Source organism: Triturus cristatus, chromosome 10 (genome assembly GCF_964204655.1).
Source record: "Triturus cristatus chromosome 10, aTriCri1.1, whole genome shotgun sequence".
NCBI classification, from domain to species: domain Eukaryota; kingdom Metazoa; phylum Chordata; class Amphibia; order Caudata; family Salamandridae; genus Triturus; species Triturus cristatus.
Genome location: NC_140593.1, coordinates 240710321 through 240732237, shown reverse-complemented (window position 1 = coordinate 240732237; position 21917 = coordinate 240710321). Strand labels below are relative to the sequence as shown.

At 44.9% G+C, this 21917-nt stretch overlaps 1 protein-coding gene across 3 annotated transcripts in view; it reads right to left on the bottom strand.

The window, feature by feature from the left end:
* Positions 1–21917, bottom strand: part of MIOS (meiosis regulator for oocyte development) — a 154496-nt gene that overhangs the window by 120795 nt on the left and 11784 nt on the right. The gene's annotated exons all lie outside the window — the stretch shown is intronic.

The window sequence follows — 21917 nt, the reverse complement described above, 5'->3', positions numbered from 1 at the left end:
TTCAACACCATCTCCCATCACACCTTGAACAACAGACTCCACTACATCGGAATCCAGGAAGACTACCTCAAATGGATCACCTCATACCTCACCTTGGAACCCCGAGAATCCGTCTCCCACCATTCAGCTAGGAACCCAGGAAAATCATCTGCTGCATCCCCCAAGGATCGTCCCTCAGCCCCACCCTCTTCAACACATACATGACCTCCCCTGGCCAACACTGTCAGATTGCGTGGACTGAACATCATCTCCTATACCGACGCCACCTAGCTCATCCTCTCACTGTCTGAAGACTCTCTACTTCCACAGGTGCATGATGAACGTCGCCGATTGGATGAAGCACAACTGTCTCAAACTCAACATGGACAAGACAGAAGTACTCATATTTGGGAACAACACCTTGCCATTGAACGATGCATGGTGGCCTGCTGAACTCAGCCCTTCCCCCACCCCGACAGACTACGCCCGCAACCTCTGCATCATCCTAAGCAGCAAGCTATCCATTAAGAAACTGGTAAAGGCAGTCTCATCTGCCTGCTGCAACACCCTACGTATGCTCCGGAAGATCTTCAAGTGGCTCCTAGTCAACAACAGAAGGACAGTCACGCAGGCCCTTGTCACCAGCCGGCTGGACTACGGGAACACACTTTACGTAAGAATCACCGCACGCCTTCAAAAGAGACTACAAACAATCCAAACCTCAGCCGCAAGACTCCTCCTCGACTTCCCCAGACAGACCCATGCCACACCTCAAGAAGCTACACTGGCTCCCGACCCAGAAGAGTTGCCAATTCAAGATGTTGACCCACACATACAAGGACCTGCACAATGAGGGATCAACAAACGCATGACCTTCCACTAACCAACCAGACACCTATGATCCGCCTCCCTCCACCTCACAGACACCCCCGAATCTGTCGAGCCAACAGCGGAGGACACTCCTTCTCACACCTGGTGGCCAAAGTCTGGAACAACCTTCCCCTGCACCTCAGGACCACCCAATGCTCCAGAAATTCAGGAAAGGACTCAAGACCAGGTTGTTTCAATGAACAAGATCACCATGAAGCAGCTAGAATCCCCAAAACCTTGAAACCCTCATGGGTGGGATTTGCTGCGCTTTATAAATACGTAATTGATTATTACACATGAAGAGGAGCTTTTGGTCAGCAGGTTTATTCTACTCTTCTGTTGAATCATCATTCTCATTATACCGGCGCCCACTGCAGCATACAGCATGAGGCAATGGATCAGTCCACCTTACCGACTTATTCCCTTAACTTTGAGCAACTGTACAAACCAGGTACACATTGTTAACATCTTCCGAAAGTTACTTACTCTTCAGTAATAACCATTGCTCAGATTGTGCTTTTATTCATTGATTTACTTTTCCCCTTTAATCCCTTAACTGTGGAGGGTTTTTCACCCCAATGCTAAGTCCTTCTTTGGCTATTTAGGGTAGTTTGTACGTTGGCCTCCATAACGTTTTTCCTACATCAGGTATACACACCAAATTTGCATTCTTTTTTTCCCTCTCAAATTCTTGTGGATTCTAAAAATATCCAGGGTTTGTGGATTCCCCTGGAAAGGACAAAGAAAGTACCCAAAATATATTTTGAGTTTGGGGGAAAAATAGGAAAAAAGTGCCCTGCAAAAAGTCTGTTTTTTCCTAGAAATGGCATTAACAAAAGGGTTGCAGTGCGAAAGCCACCATCTTCCCAGCACTCGTGGAACATGCAGGGTGGAATGAAAAAAAAAAAAAAAAAATTAACAACAGTTTTGGAATTTTTCATAGAGGAATCCCACTTTTTCTAATTTTCAGGCTTTCAACCTACTTCCAGGTTGTGGTAGAAACTGGTGTGAAACAAATGCCGATCTTGGGAAGCTACAGATTTCTGAAAAGCAGATAGAATTCTTAAATCAGCAAGGGGTCATTTGTGTAGATCCCTCAACATCTTCCCAAAAAACTGTTGAAATAAAGAACAACTTAAAAACGAATGGGATATACAGACATTTATTGACAACGTTTTCACCTATAACTTCAGGTCACAATGGGAGATTTACAAATGTTAACTGCGAGGACTACCATTGACCTTGGTTTGATCCATTCTTGTTGTGGACACTAAGCCCAGCCACACAAGTGAGGCAGAGTTTTCTCAGAACAAGTGAGGTATCGCTTGGTGGTATGAATTTTCTGGAGGTGTGCAGGGCACTGTGGGTAAGAAAGTGTTGTGGAATCAATGCGCAGCACACCACCCTGGACTCCCTCAGGAGTCTAGTTTTCAGAAATATCTATTTCTGGTAAGTTTCCCCAGGTGGCGGCCTAGCCAAGTCCAAAAAGTGCAGCCATTCACTATGGCAAGTGGGAAAATAATGGAATTTACCCTCTCTTTTCTGGGCCATATGTAAAAACACTCAAACAAATCAAATGTCCTCTTGCTTGCCATTCGAATGGCATGTTTTTGTCTGAGGGGGAGCAGAAAGGCTGCTGGGGGTTTAGGGGAGGCTTGATGTTCGGATGGGAGAGATCCACTCAATATTTCATTAAAAAAAAATTAAAAAACATCCCTGCCTCCCAATGGGCTTTCTGCCCCTCGGAGCAAACCCCTCTTTGCCCCGTTTCGGGTGAGGTTGTGGCCATTGCTAGAGTGCAATCCCATACCACTTTCTTTTGCCCCAAATGCCAAATCTCTAGCGCCTAATGGGCTTTCTACCTGCTGGGGGAGAGGAAAAATTTGCAGTAACCTCTCCAAGTGGGACAAACCTCCTATATGACCCGGGGGAAGGTGGCAGAAAGACTGCTGAACCCTTTTGTGGGATGAAGCATTGGTTATGGCATGGCCAAGCTATCGAATATGCTTCCAATGTACATCAGGTCTCCAAGTTCACTAGCCTCATTTAGAAAGAGTCTTAAGACTTGGTTATTCCAGAATTAATGCAAGATCTTTTGGCTTACTTTAGTTCTTTAGCGACAAGACACCTCCGGGTATTCGTGTGCTCAATAAGTTACATTAACATAACATGCCCATGGTGAGCTGCCCCCCTCGCCCCTATGTTTTGTTTAAAGACATACTCTGGTGTCTAGTGGGCTTTCTGCCCTTCTCCCCCCGGGGGTCGCAGATAAGGGCATACACAAATTCAGGATTTGTTTAGGTTTTAAGCCTTCTTGGTGTTTTATGTCAAGCACTGAAAAAGCACGTTATAACTGTAAACCCATATGCTATCCATAAATGTGCTTTCGCTTATTTCATTATTTTGTGGACTTGTGATTAAGACCAAACTGCTGCATGTTCAACTTCGAGTACGACTGTGAACTTCTGTTAAAACTCCCATATGCTTATAACAATATATATATATATATATATATATATATATATATATATATAATTCTATTTTTTTTTAAAAGGCACCACAGTTCTGTTTTCACTTTCAAGGGAATGAAAGTTATGTCATGCCGTAGATCCTTCTCTGTGCAGAAAAGTATGGCACTGAGTAACATATTTCATGCATTTGTCGTGTTGGCTGTGCTCCATCATTTATTAGCATTGCTGAATCAAATCCACTTCTTCTGCGTGATCACCCCTGATTTTTTGCCCTTCGTTACTTCAAATATTTCTGTCTTTAGAACTCTGTGTACTTTATCTCTGCTAACCAGTAAAAAGTGCCTGTACTCCTCGTGAACCATGGTTAAATTGCTTATTCCAGACTGGTACATTTAATTTGCCTTTAAGTCCCTACTATAGCCAGTAAAATGGGCACCCATGGCCTAAAAGTTAAATGCCACTGGAGGACTGCAGCACCTACTGTGGCGTTCCACTATAGTGGCAGTGTAAACACCTACCCTGTATGTCTGACTGGTGTAGTGCAAACATACACTGTAATCTATCAAAATAGACCTTTTTTGATCAATAAAAATCTCTCTTAAATATTAAGTCACCCCTATACAAGCCTTGTAACTCATGGGGTAAGGTGCATTGCATTTAAAAGTAGGTCAAGTAAAACGTTACTGTTTCCATGTCCCTTCAGTGACAAGGCCCTAAAAGCTATGGTCACTGTGGCAGACCTAGCTGTCCCATGAAGAAAACCAGAGTACAGATTGAAATACTAACACTGTAGCTCAGGAATGGAACTAGTTAGAAAATTAATGAAAATACTATTTAATAGTTCTTAAAATAAAATTCAATTATTAGGTCAGACTTTTAATAAATATTCAGGAAATGTTACTTTAAGAAAGCTACCCTTTACCTGCAAAAAGAGTCAGAAGGCTAATTAGTATAAGTCCCTGCCAGCTCTCTGCCGGTGTTCAGTATTGAATAGGTGTGAAAAGCATTAAATGCCTCCCATGAGCAAACAATAGGCTGACCTGAATGGGCAAAGAGGACTTCTCTTAAGAATATGCATGATTGTGGTTGTGTACATCCTTTTGACAGCACAGTGTCAAATCCTGCTTGACAGGTCTGTTGAGCCACACGTAACACTTGAATGGGAGATAACAGCATGCCAGGACAATTCTTGTGTATTCGCCGTTTGATTGCTGGAGGACCTTGCTTTTTAGGTCTCGCCTGAGACAGCGCTTTAGCGCTGTTCTGGCGAGACTTATAGTAAGCACTTTTGGAAGTGCAAACGAGTGCTTTCAGGCCGCCAACTACTGTGCATGTGTGCCGGGCGCGCGCACCATTTGGCAGCCTGAAAGCACTCGTCTTTCACTTTCGCCTGTCACACAGCCGCGCTTTGAAGTGTGATCGCGATTGCGATCACTTACATTTCGCGGGCGCTTTGATGTTTTCAGTGAGCCGCGCGGCCACTGAGGACATCAAAGCGCCCGTGAACACCATTTGCCACCCCCACCTCTTCAGCCAACTTACTCGCCATGTCTGCTCTGGCTTCTTGTGCCTCTTTTTGAAACTCAGGAGCAGTAACATTGTCGTGGTGTCACTAGGGCTTCAAGTGGATGCTTTTTCAATATTATATACAAGCCACAGTTACTGCTAATTTATCTTATGCAACTAACAACGATTGACAAAGCCAATAGTCCTAACTTGTTTTTTTTGCATTTGTCAGATTTTAATTTTTAAACAGCTGTTTCCATTTCCCGTTTTGTTTCCCTTCCAAACTGCTTGTGTTTGTCGCTTTCTTGTGTGCTCTTTGTTTTTTTTTCACTTCGTTAGTCTAGCACTCGTTTAAACCGCTGCTCCTGTATGTGTCCTTCGATACCATCTTTGCACACTAACAGCTGGTGCACTGCATCATCATTGCGCGTTTCACGTAACATTAAGGGTAAAAAATCCCTCTATGCAACCTAACCGTACACAAACAGAGCATAGGACCATAACACAAAGCAGGGCGCGTGGGGCTCCGGCAGTGCTCGTCACCTCACAGCTCTCTCTGAGAGCCCAACCGAGCCGCAGCCATGTCGGACCAGAGCCCCTTGGGTAGGTGTGGCGTGTTTCCCGTCCTTATGGGTGTTGCAGCACTACAAAATAAATGTACATGCACCTGCCCCAGAGTAGTGGTTTCCGCATGCACTTTATGCGACGTGTCTTCTCTGGGTGATTATCTGTCGTGAAAAAAACCAGTTTTCCACGAACGGTCTGCAGTACCACACAGCAACCACTCACCATTATTTGATATGCTTAGGCATCCAGCCAATTTCTCCATCACTACGAATGCTCCAGCAAGAGTGGCAATTTGAAAGCGAATCTGATAATCTACAACCCCTTCCTAGCATCGAGGCATTCGTCCTAAAATAACAGTGACTGACAGATAACAGGTGGTAAGCCCAAGTACGTGTTCTCAGTCACCTGAGGCGAGGTTAAACACTGGGTTCGCTGGCGTGTAACCCAAAAGGGGTGATTTGGCAGAGTAGATGGTGCTGATCCACTACCACAACAAGAATGCTGAACACTTGGTACATAGTTTACAAGGCAGCAACCACGGAAGCCAGTCGTAACATAAACTGAGGAGTTACTTGCTACAGGCAAACTAAACCAATAACGGGGATCTTGAACACGTTTTGAAAGGAGTTGGGAAACCATAACCTTGTGAGTAACATAAAACTGCTCGTGGGCTAAGACATGCACACGAGTAAGCCATTCGAGCCAGGGAGATCAGAACACCAGTGTGCAACGGAGACGCCTGGGGGTTGCGTTGTTCGTACCACCCTTCCCCCACTGGGGGTGAAAAACGCTCTTCTAGAGCCTCCGAGGGTCACGTTTCCCAAGCTGTTATGCAAGTTCTCCCAATCGAAACCCGACGAATGCAATGCTACACAACACTACACCATAGGTCCTCGCCAGGCCTGCGCTCGGGTTCTTTCCCGGCCAGGGTTTAACACATTTGGGCTGCATTCAGGGACTGGGGGGGGGGGGTGGAGTAATCCTAATGGGCCTCATCGGACATATGTTATTTACTTCCATATAACAATCAGGCGTTTGAGCTGCACGCCCCCACAGTCAGTGGTGCCACAAAATTCTCGCATTTCCCTCATAAAATGGAGCACCGGTGATCGTCGAGCTGTTCTGCTTATACAGTCGGTCGGCGGGTGTGCAGCGCTATGCTCCCTACTTCCTCGAGCGAACACTAAAGGCCGGTAACCCGTTCCTTTGTGAGAGAAAGACAAGTAGCCTTCTCAGCAGATGCCTGGGCCCGCCTCATCTGTTCCAGCGGCCTCACAAAGACCTACGCGGAAAAGACAGCGAGATGGACCTCCGACTACAAAGCCCGCCAGGCGCCTGGAGGGGGCCGGTGGACATTGATACAAAACCTACCCACTTCCTGCTCTCACAGCACAAACAGACAGCACACCTCACTCACACACAGGCACAATCACCACAGACGGACACTGCAGCCAGGCTGACTCGAAACTTAGAATGCGGGCGAAAAGTTCCAGGTACCGCGCATGCCCAGGCAGCTCTTGCCCTCCCAGGTCTCCTCCCGGCCCGGATGTGGAGCTGCTTTTAAAGAGGTGCAGGGCGCGTGGGGCTCTGGCAGTGCTCGTCACCTCACAACTCTCTCTGACAGCCCCACCGAGCCGCAGCCATGTTGGACCAGGCCCCCTTGGGTGGGTGTGGCGTGTTTCCCCTCTTGGGTGGGTGTGGCGTGTTTTCCGTCCTGGGTGGGTGTGGCGTATTTCCCCTCTCCGCCCACTTTTTTTTTTTTTTTTTTTGGGAAAACCTTTATTGACATTGCAAATAAAGACAAGTATGGGCCTACAACCCTCGGGGCCGGCCGCTAAGCAGTGAAAATAACAGCAAACAGATTTTAATCACATGTAGCACCTCGGGAAGCAGATTTTCCATGCTAGTATTCTCTTGTCCACCGAATAGCCCAAGAGGCTATAAAAGGTTTTCATTTTACAATAAGGGATAGAAGGATCAGGTGCCAATCAAGTTCTCAGCAGCGAAAAAAGGCAAGCAGAATAATGAACGTCAACAATAAATGGCAAGCTATCAAGTCAATGGCGCAGAAACAGAAGGTTCAGGATGTGGAGGAATATCACGAGCCGTTTGCGCCTGCAGTCTCCTGCCCTAGGACCCAGAAAACCCCACTGAAGTGAGGCACAACTGAAAAAACAATGATTGGCCACGAAGGACACCTACCGCACTGACCCCAGAAAAAGACAAAGAAGAATAAGAAAAGAAAAAGGAGGCCATAGAAACAAAGTAAAGGACTAAAGAAGCCCCTCCCCCACCCCCCCACCCTGCACCTCTGCAGATGACTACGGCCCCCCCCCGCAGCGTGCCTGTCGCCCCAGAACCAGACCCGAAATATAGAAGAAACAGAGAAAAAGGGGAAAGAGAGGAAACCCCCCCTAACAGAAAAGGGGAGAGAGTAATAATAAACTGGAGGAGGGCCTTCAACCATGCCCCCGGCTTCTCCCTCCCGCACAATATATTCCTCCCCAGCGCAAACAGTAAACAGCAAAAATTCGGCCATATCTAAGAGAAATGGGGAGCATTATGCACTGGCTACACTATTAGTTACGTCGTGAAAGCACACAACCCCCCAGCCCGCCCGTCTATTGATTGACCACCTCGGAAGGATCAGCCTTATCCTTGGCCACTCTTTGCGAATCCACCAGTGCATACCCATCGACCCACCATCATGCCCAAAGTTACAAGGAAGAGGAGCGTCCAGAGAAGACTAGGAAGGGACACACACATGTGGGGAGGACGTTCCGAAACATCAGCACAGTCATCGTCATGGAAGATCACCTTTCCCAGTACTGCCCCAGGGCCCGCGCCGCACACAAGGTCCAGGAAGGAGAAATCGGCCAGAGCAGGCGATCGTTGCGTGAAGATTGCCTGGGTCGCCGGAGGCCGCGCATGGGACAAAGTCACCACCGTCTGCTCAAGTCCAAAACCTCCGGAACAGACCGACCCCACAGCCAGCCGACCACACGCTGCCGCAATGTCCAAAGTTTCCATCCGTCCCTCACCCACAGAGGCGGTCACGGTACTTTCCTCCTGTGGAAGGTGAGACAGAGCCTTATGTACCTGGGGACAGGCAGACCGCAACTTTTCCGACGCAGACGCAATACCATCCAGCTTCCTCCCCAATACCAGGGCGCCGTGGACCTGGGTGGAATGAAGGGCTCCGAGAGCATCTAGAAGGTCACCGTACCCCAGCACGGTCCCCCGCGCTCGCTCCGCCACGTTCCTTTGCGCCACACACTCCCAATCTTGCTGTGACCCAGTGTACAGGATGACAGAGTCCATCCCATCAAGATGGCCGCAGGGCAGGGCCATCCCAGATGGGGACCGGGTCTCAGGCACGGGCGCAGCAAGTTCCATATCCCTGCAAACAAGGTCCGGAGGCAGGCAAAATGTGTATACAGTGTGCGGCCACAGGTAACAGTCGTTCTCCCCCTGGGCCAGTGTCCGCGAAAACCGGGAGCAGCCCGCGCAAATCGGGACGAGCCACAGGCCGCGTCCAATCAGTTCACTGGCGAGGGTCCAGGCGATCGCCGATAAACCCCTGGAATCGTCACCCCGGGTATGCACCCGTCACGCTACTCTCGGTGATAGGAGCGACCACTGCGAGATTCAGGCCAATATTCGCGCCGCTTCGGCAGTCCCGACTCCACCCGGTCACCAATGGCCGCTGTTGTTAAACTGCCGCCCGGCCATGTTGTCCACCCGAGGTCCCGGCTCCAGGGCTGCACAGGCCGCAAACTTCAAATGAGCATTTCTCGGGCGGTACCGCCGCTGGAAGCTTCAGGATCACACGATCGGTTGCCGCTCTCGATCACCAACACGGGCATGTAGCGCAGGCTGAGGATCACATGCAGGATATCTGTGCGGGATGTGGAGGTTCACGGAGCCGGGAGCCTACGCTGCCGTCCCGGTCGCCATCTTGGCTCCTCCCTCTCCGCCCACATTTTTAATTGGCTTGTGTCATTGTCCACTGTAGACTGTGGCTGTTCTTTGCTCAATAGGCTTAGTAGTCCCTCCTTAGTACCACCTTGTCTCAATTTGTAACTTCCCATGGTGACACCCCCTGTTAGGAGTGTTGTTACTTGGTAGGCTTTGCTTTAATTACAGGCTCCCAGCACAGCAGGCAGGACATGCTCTCTCCTAATGCTTTTTAATTTTTTTTATAGCATGGGCGCTGGCATTTGCAATACAATCAGCCTCACATTTGCGAGAGTTTAAGCTATTGGCATTGTAAATGACAATGCCTTTTATTTATCTGTTTAAAAAACAACACATAAATAAAAGGCATTGTCATTTACAATGCCAATAGCCCAAACTCTCGTAAATGCGAGACCTATTGCATTGCAAATGCTTGTTTTCTACTAGACTTCGGTCTCTGGGTTTGTTATGGGTACAGTGCCTGCTTCAAACTGGACTTTTCTGTTAGATGTGGGAGGACACTAGGATTGCCATAGTACAATCCACACACAACCCCAGTACTCAAAGTCCATGTTTAGTGTGGCCAAAGAGTTTTCCTATTTTTAAAGTGTTGTGATACAAAGCATTCTGGTCCCGTTTGCAGAAAGGCAAATAGGAACTACTGAAAAAGTGGGTAAGGTGGGCCCCAGGCATAAATGGGGCACCTCCAGGACCCCACTTTAGAACAGTTTCTTGACATGCAGAATATCAGAAAAGGACTTGACCTGCTCTCAGTGACCTGAGAAGAATCCTGAAGGTCTTAACATGCTCCCTCTTGTACCCAGGACAAAGAATTGGACTTCAAGTTTCAGTTAGCTGCCTCCTGTGTGCCTACAGTTAGACAACACGCTGCAAGAGGACTATCTAGGAATTACCCAGCTGAGCACAGCCAACTGGACCTGGACTGGACCCTGCTGTTGGCCTCTCCCTGACACCGTGTGATTCTCCAAGTGCCTCGCCTGAGGTCCTGGGGGAACTTTAGATATGTACTTCTGTGGTGGAGTAGGACTGAAGACCAAGTCAAAAGGTAAAATCTTTTAACAGGAAGAACATTGTTGGTGTATCCGACTCATGCTCCAACACAGTCAGTTTGAAATTGCACCTAGGTCCTGGTCTCCTGCAATCCATTGATAACCATTTGTGCTTTGTAGCCCTATTCCTAGTTAAACCTTTAAAAATTCCTATCTCCGATTTCCCTTATTGGACTTTTGTCATTTTATTTATTAAATTGTACTCACATTTTCTAATTTGATTTAGAAATGTTATTGTTTTACATCTTGACTTTATTACTGTTAGGGCAATGGGTAAAGTATTTATGCAGTACCCAAAGTTAAGCCTGTCTGCTCTGTGCCATAGCTACCAGGAAGTTGAGCGCCTGTCAATATAGTGACTTGAGGATTCACCCGAACAAGGGTTATCATTATTACTTGGAGTGGGTAGTCACCCACCCCAAATGTGAATATAATTTCTTACAATAGCCTTATGCATTTAAAAAGTAAGTTTTGCCCAGGTTTATACCTCATTATTGCACCAGTGCGTGCTGCTCACTAAATTGTTTCATGGCTACGTTCATTATGTCCACTTAGCAAATAACAGCTAAGGTCCATTGTGCCAGATTAACAGATGGGTGGAATTTTAAAATTTTATTTATTATGCTCAGTTTTCACAGAAAGACCAATTTTTCTAATTCCCACCTAGCACATCGTGTTCAACACCCACTTGTACCAAACAGCACAACTAGACCAAGTACCGTTATGTCATGTTGCTATACTATCACCAGATACCACAATGCTAATTTAGCACATCACTAATACTTTCATTAAACCTAGTTAAAACATCAATTACTATGTACTGTGTTCATTTAGCACATCATGGCCTGGTTTCCTCATAACCAGATAATACATTACCACATTCCATTGTGCCTCATTATCACATCACACTCTGTTTTCAGTAAGACATTAGTATATCTTGAGCTGTTTGTATTAACCCGCAATTTAAAAAATATGATCATTTGCAACTACACTAAGTTACCTCCAAATGACCAGCTATAATTGTGTAAACAGAACAAAAGCAATAAAATTTGCCACTGGAGTAAGTTACCACACAATTGAAAGTTTCCACCGAGTTAGCATATCATGCTGCACTAACGCACCATGGCCAGTTTCAATTATACCAAATCACCCAATCATGCCCAGTTTTCATAATGTCAATGAAGCACATCATGACCAGTCACCATTATACCCAATTTACACTAGGACTTGTCCTTACTATATCAAGCTGCCATGCCGTAACCACTTTCTGTTGTGCATATTTATAACACCCTGACCCAGTGTTTCTCAAGTACGGCCCAGGGGCCACATGCGGTCCTCCTGACCTTTACATGCGGCCACCTGGGCCGCAGCAGCACTGGGCTGCTGTTTCCTCGACTCAGCACTAACATAAAAAAAAATGTTTAACAAACAGCAAGCACTAATTTAAAGGTTAACTGCAGTCAACGAAAGGAAGTAACTAGACCCTTAACTTTAGGAGAGCCTTCATTTTTAAAGACGGCAAACATGTGAAAATATGATAGTCTTTTCAAAATTCAAAAAGTGTATTTCATTAAATTGTAGTACAATTTCAGCTCAGTAAATCAGATTATAGAAATGCATTCAAAAGTATTTTTTTTTAAGTGATGGTTTTCAAACATGAATTTAGAAGCGTTCATGCTTCCCACCCCCCAAACCTGACAACAATGACATTAGAGATTACATCCAAACACAGAAGAAGGTTTTGCATAGCAGGCATCCTGAAGTTATATTTTGAGGTCCTCTTACATGTGATAATGAAGAAAAAGGAGGGAAATAGAAATAAAATAATTACACTGGATCACACAATTTGGTCGAGTGGAGAAGCTGGGATTCATCCCAAGTTTTCTGGTTTCACATTGTGCAATTGAGTTCAACCACTAGATGTACATGCATCGCTTCCCCTACACTCACTTTACGCCCCACCGCGGTGGTATTAGTGCAGCCCTCAGTCACACCAAAGACCAAACAGTTTGGCTCCTGGGAAAATGTTTGCGAGTACCCATGCCCCGACCAATAAACATCAGATTCAGTTAACAAGCAACAACCAAATGCAGTTCTGCCAAGTAACCAGAGAACTCTATTACTATATCATGATCAATGTCATTAATCCCAGTTAGAACATGAAACACATCTGCCTCTACCCACGATGCCTAGTTAGTGCATTATAACCAAAAGAAAATATACTTTATTACTACTACATGGCCATTTTTCATGATGCTCAGCTGTCACAGCTTACCTACATTTTGCCTAGTCCACAAATTACTGCCACATGTTACTCTGATAACATGAAAAGTTCTAATTATGTCAGAGGTAGAACATCCTATCACATAAATGGAGAGGTGTACTACCAAAAGTACGTATGGGGGCAGCGCCAAACTGGATTTCTGTGAAAAAAGCCCAGAAGTTAAATACATTTTTGTTAACTTATATTTGTTTTCAAACAATAAAAAAAACAAGTAGTGTAGTTCTGTTTTCACAATGTTGGGACAGAAAAGTTTCCCAAATGTAATGATGTCTATATCCCTGATGGTGATTTTTAGTTATGGGCGAACACGGACAATGCATGTGCATCATTACGTAGGCCTGTCCCATGGACTGAAGTCTTTTTGGACTGGGAGGGGAACCCAAAGCACTATTCTCATAGTGGTGGAAAGGCTACGGTCTCTATCAAGAGTTGAGCAGCATGAGCATAGTAGTGGCAGCATACCGCGTAGTGATCAGCACAAGTGAAGAGGTCCTTTTTTCACTATCATTGGAGTGAGGCGTACCAACTCACTCATTTTAAATTCTGCTGCCAAATGCTTAAATCACCCTTAGCCTACATTGGTTTTGTGTGAATTGCGGGTCAGTGCACGTGTTGGATGTATGTGTGCAAAAGTGCAATACTGAGCAGTGGGCGTATGTTTATGCATGTGCTGGGTGTATACCTGCCCGACAATGGCAAAATACATGGAAGATTCTGGGTTCCATTTTGGGCGTTCCAGGGCTAACTGGAGGAACATGAGAAGGTAGAGAAATCCTCCTGTACAGATTTGTAAATTGCTGTGTTCCTAGGAGCGAAACACTGGGAGGAAGGGAGAGCCAGGCTCTTCAGTATGTGCACTTTTATTCAGAAAGAGATTGCACGGAAGGGGCCTGGGCACATCTCAGGAAGGAGCGATGGGGCTGATAAGAGAATCATAAAGAGTAGTGGTGAGGCCTTGGGGGTAACCCTTGTGATACACATATCACTGTGGCTAACATCCATTGTGTGAACCCCTAGTCACTCCCATGGCATGTCTGCAGGGGCTATCAGGTTTAGAGTTGTTCCTGCTGTGACAGACTGTTTTCTGGAGGAAGAGCAGAGCAGAAGAGAGGGCAATTCAAAAGGCAGCGGACACCCAACATAAACTTCAAAGACTCAGACGCTAAATCACATTTGGTTCTGGAAATGGGACTATAAGAAAAGGCCCTCAAAATTGTCAACTGTCAAAAAGTGAGTCGGGCTGTGCGAGGAGCTGAAGCTCCGCAAGACTTCTGTCTGTGACCAGGACAGGGGGCCAAGGCCTCTTCAAGACCACCTGCTTTTGGAGTCTCGAGCACGACAGCCTTTCTGCCTGCCAAGCCCAGTCTGCCCACTGAGGAAGAGAAGGGTGCTGAAGGGAGCAAGATCCAGTCGGGGATCCGGTTGACTGGATCACAGTAGTGAGGTGTGAGGATGCGGCTGCTGCACCAATCGGGTTCTCATATGCAGGGAAACGTCCGCGACAACCCCCCCACGCCGAAGTAAGGCAGCCGTGAAGTGATCCGTGACTGCACTGATCGAGTCATCACCAGTGTGCAGGTTGTACATATGTGACCCCGTATGCCAGGTGTGGCCAAAAGAAGAGCGCTTATGTGTGGATCGAGCCATAGCCGGTGTGCAGAGCACAGAGAGTGACCCTATATGTCAGAGGGGGTCACTAAGACCAGTCAAGAAACATGGTCTGGTCGAGACCATCATCGAGAGGAGGACGCCACTGTAGTGACCCAAGCACCAACTGTGGACCAGCAGCAGGAACGTCACAACCCAACCGGTGGGGAGAATGAAAAAATACTTATCAGCATTGAAGGGTCATCAACGACCCCCTCAGCCTTTGCCCCCGCAGGACCATGTGTGAGGAACTCAAGGACACCCAACCGCTGTTCTTGCCGGGCTGTGTGTGATAAAGTTACCGGAGATTGCCACTGCAGCTTCAGCAGCAGCATAGGGCTGCACTCGAAGATCCTGCCTGTGTGGGCAACATTGATTTACGGGCCAGACTGCCCCAGGGGAACTTGACTGCAATTTAGCACTTGAACACTTTTGAAAACTTTTGAAATAAGGATTTACAGTGGGACTCCTGAGACTTGGACTGCTCATGGGGTTCAACCTGAATGTCGCCTATACCGATTGAGGAATAACCACTACTGCTAGAGAAGGGGGGGGGGGGGTGGAACTCGGGGACCCGCTTATAAAACACTGGAGCCCTGAACTCAGGGACTATGTATACTGTTTGTGAATGTCATTTTAGTTGTGTTTGTATATAAATGCTTATTTTTTCACAAAAGCAAGTATTTGATTGGCCAATCATTTATTGGTGCTGCTGACCGTATTTTGAGTTTGCCCATCATCACCACCCATTCTGCAAGGCCTTCTGTTTCTCAGCTCGTCCACTACAGTTCATCTGCTCCTCTTCGCATCTGCCCATTCAAGCATGTCTCTGATCGAAATCTGTATTCGTGGACAATGTGATGGGACAACAGTGATTTACTATTTTTCTCCTCACAAGTATCGTCTCAAGCATATTAAACTTATGTTTCTTTATCCCCTTATTGAGCTTTGACACAACTCCCAATAAGCACAGCCTTGGTGCTCAGGAATACCACCTGGGACGGATCTATCACCCGTATTTCCATCTACAAACTTTCTACAATTTTGCAGATTGATCCATCTGCAGGCAATCTGCCTCTAATCCTTTCCATCAAAGGTATGCAGTCGCCTCCTCTCAGGGACATTTTTATCAATTTTGGTGGGGTGTGATACGACCTGTGTAGATGCATACATGTACGGGTCTCTGTCGCTCTTAGGGTCTATATTTACCAGTGGTCTACAAACTGTGTGTTGTAACCTGTATTGTATTCATCTGGTCACTTTCTCCCTAGCTGCTCAGCCAGTGTGAATGTATTGCATGGAATGTTGGTGTGAGAGTCTTGAATGGAATGTTTGGGTCATTCTTGGGATGCTTGGGTGTGTCAGTTGGAGTATGGGCTGAGCAGCAGGCAGACTGCTCCTGGTGAGGCTGAATCTCTACAATTCAACTACCTGTAACTGAACTTAATAAATCTACATGAAACTAGATCTTGGCTACAGACCTCTTCACCTCAGATTTTTGCGATGATTCTTAAAACGAAACTACACGTGTTTTTAAAAAGGACTTACTGAAACAAGAAATCGCTATAGAATACCTCCACAACTAAGATAGCCTTCCTCTGAGGTACAAGGCGTGCTAGCCCAACCAGTGTGCTTTACACCAGACAGCCCTAGCCTGCGCGTACTTCATTGGCTACAAGGATTGGGTACTCCTGCTACCTACTATGACAACTTGTGTGATCCTCAGCACTACACCAGTGTCTTTATCAGCAGACAGCCCTGATCATGCTTCATTGGTCTATAATATTTTAATTTCAAGCAACTGATTTCTGGTTGTTCGACATGTCTCATTTGTGGTTCATTCATTGCTGTGGAGTAAGCCTGCAAGTTGCTGTCAACAAGAAAGGGTGGAATAGTATTCTAGAGATTTCACATATTCTACCCGCTATGTTGGGATCACAAGTTAAGTTTTTGTGAAGTTGCAGAGGATAAAGAATTGTGTGTCCCGATAAGGTGCGAAAGCGGCATAAGAATACATTTGTTCGCGGCATAAGAATACATTTGTTCGTTTGTGTGAGAGGTCGACTGCAGCATCTATCTCACATCTGTGTCATCTCAGCGTGGGTGCAATAAAACATTAATTCATGAGTATTTTATTGTTGTACAAATCAGCGGTGATGTTTTCTGAATTTTAAATTGCACCGTAAAATCTAAGTTTTTTGGCAGCACGGTTACTCACATCTTTAAACCAGTGTGAGTGCCTCGGAACATGTTTCAGCCGAGCACGAGAGGAGTTCCAACCCTTGGATTATGACTACGCTGTGTCCTGTGTTAGTAATGTGTCCTGAACAATGGTTCAAGGCACGTACGATCCTGGAGCCACCTGGCAGGGTTTCTCTAATGTGCCGCCATCTTGTCAGTATCCTACACTCCTTCAGCATCCCATGCTGGAGAGCCTCCATGCTGTCTTGCTGCCGATAACGCCAGAGGGCTTTCAAGCGTTCCAGATTCTCGCGCTCCTTTAAGGAAAGTCCCTAGGGTCCCGTGAGGAGACTGCTGCCCATCGTTTCCAAGTCTTTGCTCTGGCTGTGTAAGAAGCGCCGTTTCTTCTCCTTTGGGAGGTGCTACAGACGTTTGAACTGATCAATTTAGAGAGATTGCAAGCGAATGAGTTTCTCCCGCATGATAAGTGCTACCTCTTCAGCTGTTTACACCCCAGCAATGTTTGTAGAACTTGTATCTGTGTATGTTTATCTACACCAGCATTGAACCCTTTTGTTGGGTACCACCATCTCGTTTGGACTGTGCTAATGGATCTTCATCCAGGGCAGAGGTTAACTTGCTAATTTTCATGTTATCCACTGTGACAGTACTCGGGTGAAAGATCGCTCACTGGGTCAATGTTCTGTTTATTGGTAAATTCATGTTTTTTTTTACCTTGCCCTGCTATTCATTACTGTTGCCTGTTTTAATGTCATTCTGTGCTTGATATGGGTTTTATGCCTTTGTGTTTTATGAACGATATGCTTCCACTCGGTTTGTGTGGTTTCTTTTATGAATTTTCACGCAGTAATTTCACTACTCTTACTTTAGGCATGTTTATTTGTTGTTTGACCCTTATATTCTGGGCAGGGAATGGGTTTTAGTCCCATTTCAATTAGTTCACATATTTACCTCTACACAGGGGTGTCTAATGGGTACAAGTCCCATTTCTATTAGTTCAAATTTTACCTCTACACAGGGGTGTCTAATGGGTATAAGTTCCATGTATTTAATTTACATGGATGTAAATTGTGTGTTCACTACAAACCTCTACACAGGGGTGTCTTATGGGTACCAGTCCCATACTATTGTTTTGCTCACGCTTCTAACTGCCACATTTAGGTTCTAATGGGTACGAGCCCCATGTGTTCTATTGTTCTGTTTACGTTTCTAACCTTCACATAGAGGTGCGAATGGGTATGAGTACCATGTGTTCTGCTGTTCTGCTCATGCTACTAACCTCCAAGTAGGGGTTCTAATGGGTACGAGCCCCATGTGTTCTATTGTTCCGTTAACATTTCTAACTTTCACATAGAGGTTCTAATGGGTATGAGTCCCATGTGTTCTGTTCAGGCTACTAACCTCTAAGTAGGGGGTTCTAATGGGTACGAGTCCCATGTGTACAATTGTTTGGGCGCACTAATGTGCACACTCGTGGTTGTCTGCCATTAAGCCTTTTTGGCTGCATCGTCAGCAGTCAACCTTCTATTCTTTCTTACCCTTCTATTTTCTTCGGTTTATGTTGGATGTAGATGTTCCATGTTTATGGTTCATTTATTCACATGTATTTTGGGGAAAGTCATTCCGGGTGTCCTTCACCCATTTCTAATGTGTCTTTAAAAAAATTATAGGAGGATGATGGGTGGGCAATATATATTTTATGTATATTTATTTTTGCATCGCCTCTACATTGTTTATTTTTCTTACATGTACTTATTGTACATCTCTTCCATATTTTTTCTTACATGTACATCTCTTTTATATTTTCTCTGAATTTTCTTTACATTTCTCTTGTACTTCGTTCTTAAGCTTTCATTTTCTCTTGTACTTACTCTTGCATATCTCCAGTGTATTTTCTTCCTTGCTCACGCTTGATTTTTCTTGGCATATTTGCTATGATCCCTTCATGTTTGGGTTTACTTTCTTCTTGCTTTTTCTCTACTTTCCTATTTTTCGGGGTTCTCCTGGTTTGAACCTTTTTCTTCTTTGTGGTTTCTATTTTTGTTTTGCGGAAGAAGGGAAGGTATGTTGTACCCTGTATTGTATTTATCTGGTTACTTTCTCCCTAACTGCTCAGCCAGTGTGAATGTACTGCATGGAATGTTGGTGTGAGAGTCTTGAATGGAATGTTTGGGTGCCTGGATGCTTGAGTGTCTTTTGGAGTGTGGGCTGAGCAGCAGGCAGACTGCTCCTGGTGGGGCTGTATCTCTACAATTCAACTACCTGTAACTGAACTTAATAAATCTACATGAAACTACATCTTGGCTACGGACCTCTTCACTACACTGTTTATACAGGACGAACTGACGAGGTCACACTCTGATGTTCTCCTGTGCTTCTTCAAATATAATGAGCCAGTGGGGTATAGAGCTTATGCCTTGCATCTGCCTTGTATCCATCACACCACTGATATCTTGGGTCATTTGAACAAACAGCAGTAAACTCCTCAAATCCATCTCCTTTCAAAACCGGGACCTTTTCATCAAGTTTCTCAACATTCTTTCCTATAAATGCCCTACTTTCCTGACGACACAAGAATAACCATGTGGTATGCTTCCTTCCATCACGAGTGGCTCTTTCAAAGGAGTCTGATCCAATTCTGTGGTTGATGATCATGTGATGATACACCAGTGAATTACTATTATTCTCCTGACAAGTATCATCCTAAGCATATTACATTCATGTTTCTTTTTACTCATTTTTAGCTTTGATACTACTTCCAGTAAGCACTGCCTGGGTGCTCAGGAATACCACCTGGGACGGATCAAACCCAGTGTTTGCGTCTTATACCTTTCTACAGTTTAACAGCTCGATCCAGGTGCAGGAAATCGGATTCCAATTTCCAATCTTCTTCCATTTTGTCCCCCGATTACCCTCAGTGTCAAACCATCCAAAGGCATGCTGGAGCTGTTACACAATATTTTCCAGGTCGGGCAAGCCCAGGCATCAGCTTTCTCAACTTTGCCGCTACACTTTAAGTTTAACTCTGATGCACTCTCAAGGTCACCAAAACTAAATGGGGAGGTTAATCCCTCGCTCCTTGGAAAGACGTTGTTCTCATAATTGAGAGTGTTAGCATAGTCCAGAATTACACTAAGCCCTCACGCGCATGTCAGTTTGTATGGAAACACATCTTAACTTTTTCATTACTATTCCTCCCTTCCTCAATGCTAATCTCACTTAGCAGCCCAACGGTTCCACAACCAAGACAATAGCAGCGACGTCAGAGGGACGCCTTGGCTTTCTCCCCTTTTTATCATCTCTCCAACATTACTCGTCCTGACTTCAACCTAGCCGTTGACTATATAGTAGCTGTATCCAGCCACAAAAATTACCCAAATCTCACGTTTTTCCAGTACATGCCACATGCATTGCCACTCTAACATATCAAAGACATTTCTATATCTAAAACAGCCAAACCCCCTGTCTAGGGAGTGGATCACATCTGAAAGTCTTCTTAAATTATGGATAGTGCTTCTATGTGGTATAAAACCACACTTATTCGGATGTATTAAGGACTACACATTTTCTGCAGCCTAGCAGCATCAGCTCAATACAGGTGTGCATTTGCAATGGCCAACTGTAAATAAAGTCGAAGCTATCACTGTACTCCACACAACATGGTCATATAGCACTAGCAGATGGATTATTATTTATGAAATACGACCTTCACATGCTGAAAGATGACAAATGTAGCAAAACGTAGCAAATGGTATGTTACTAAAACCTACAAAGCAATATATTAACATATATACTAGTGACCCACATACAGTCTTTGCCCAATAACACTAAACAGCCTGCTTCAACTATTCCTTTAACTACTACCAACAGTTTGAGGGTGGAAGCTTCATTGTAGATACATACAAGTTATTTAGACACTGGCAGTAGGGGAAAATAGATGTGTGCTACGAGTACATTTGCTAAGAAACATATGAATAATAAAATGTTGACAAAAATTGATGGCTACAGACTACATTATGAGGTTTTCTGTATACCGTAAGAAAATAGGTATGTAAAGTGCCGATCAAATAATCGACAGCAATGTTGTGTTTCTCAAGTTTGCATCTCTCACACAAAATTAAGCATAAGAAAATGCAGTGATGGAATCAATATATCATTAACATTGTATGCGATTGTTAATGCTTCTGGAATGAAGCACAATATCTTGTAAATGTAAGAATGACAAGAATATATATATTTTTAAAACCTACTTACCATCTGTAATACAAAACCATATTCCACTTTTTCGAGAACTGCCTACAAAACCCTACACAATACTCAACTGTAAAAGCCAGAACAATATCACCCATTCCTTATCAGCTTAAAGTTAAAACCATAGACCACAATAATCCATACTAAGATCACCCACTTATCTACCACCTCCATTCGGCAATAGTGGTAAAACCTTCCTTTCTCAATAACAAAAGGAAAAAGTAATACGCAGTAGGAACTATTCTCCAGTGACAGGACACATGTTCCAAGTTAGCGATTGATTTACTCTGTTTGAGACAGCAAGTGTAAGTCACTTTAGTCATATTCACTACCCAGAGTAAGACAAGCAGCTCTTGAATAAATGCTGTGTACTTGGTATACAGGATAGTATGCCAGATGTGTTAGATTTACATACATGCCAGCATTTTAGAATAGGAAAGTGGGAGATTTTAGAAAAATAATGGGGAGATTGGTTTTTCCCCCCATTGACTTCTATTGAGGCCTGAATCGAGTCTACTGTCATGTATGGGACTTAGTGTGCCGCTGCAGGTTCGGATATCAGATACATTTTCTTTTTCCCCTTACCTGTCAGGAGCACAGAGAAACTGCAGGCACAGCGTCGATGACAAAACTGCTTTGCACTGGCCCGCAGGAGCAGGCTACTGGCAGTGCATACTACAAGTCTCACTAGACCAGGCTTCTCCAACAAGTAGCTTGTGAACTACTGGTAGCTCTACAGCTACCTGTGAGTAGCTCTCTTGTGTGCAGCTCAGTCTACGAAATTAGAAGCTTTAGTTTGTTGAATTAATATAGGTATACCAAAATTTAAAAGAGTGCGTTTGATCTGAAAATGTGTGTCTTTTCGGAACACATAATTTCCTTAATCTTTTTAATACCGATATTTAAATGATAAATCATGCAGCCTTGAGAGCTTTTTACTAATAGTATTACCTTGGTGCCAAGAGTCATTACAGCTGTGGCTGTTTTGTATTACTGTTGTGGAGGCATTCCAAATTGACTAAGCCTTTTTTAATTACTTCTAGCAATCCTGCAGTGAAGTGATCATGGCTGGTAACCTTGCATGAGAGGCCACTAATATAATCTTGTTTGACA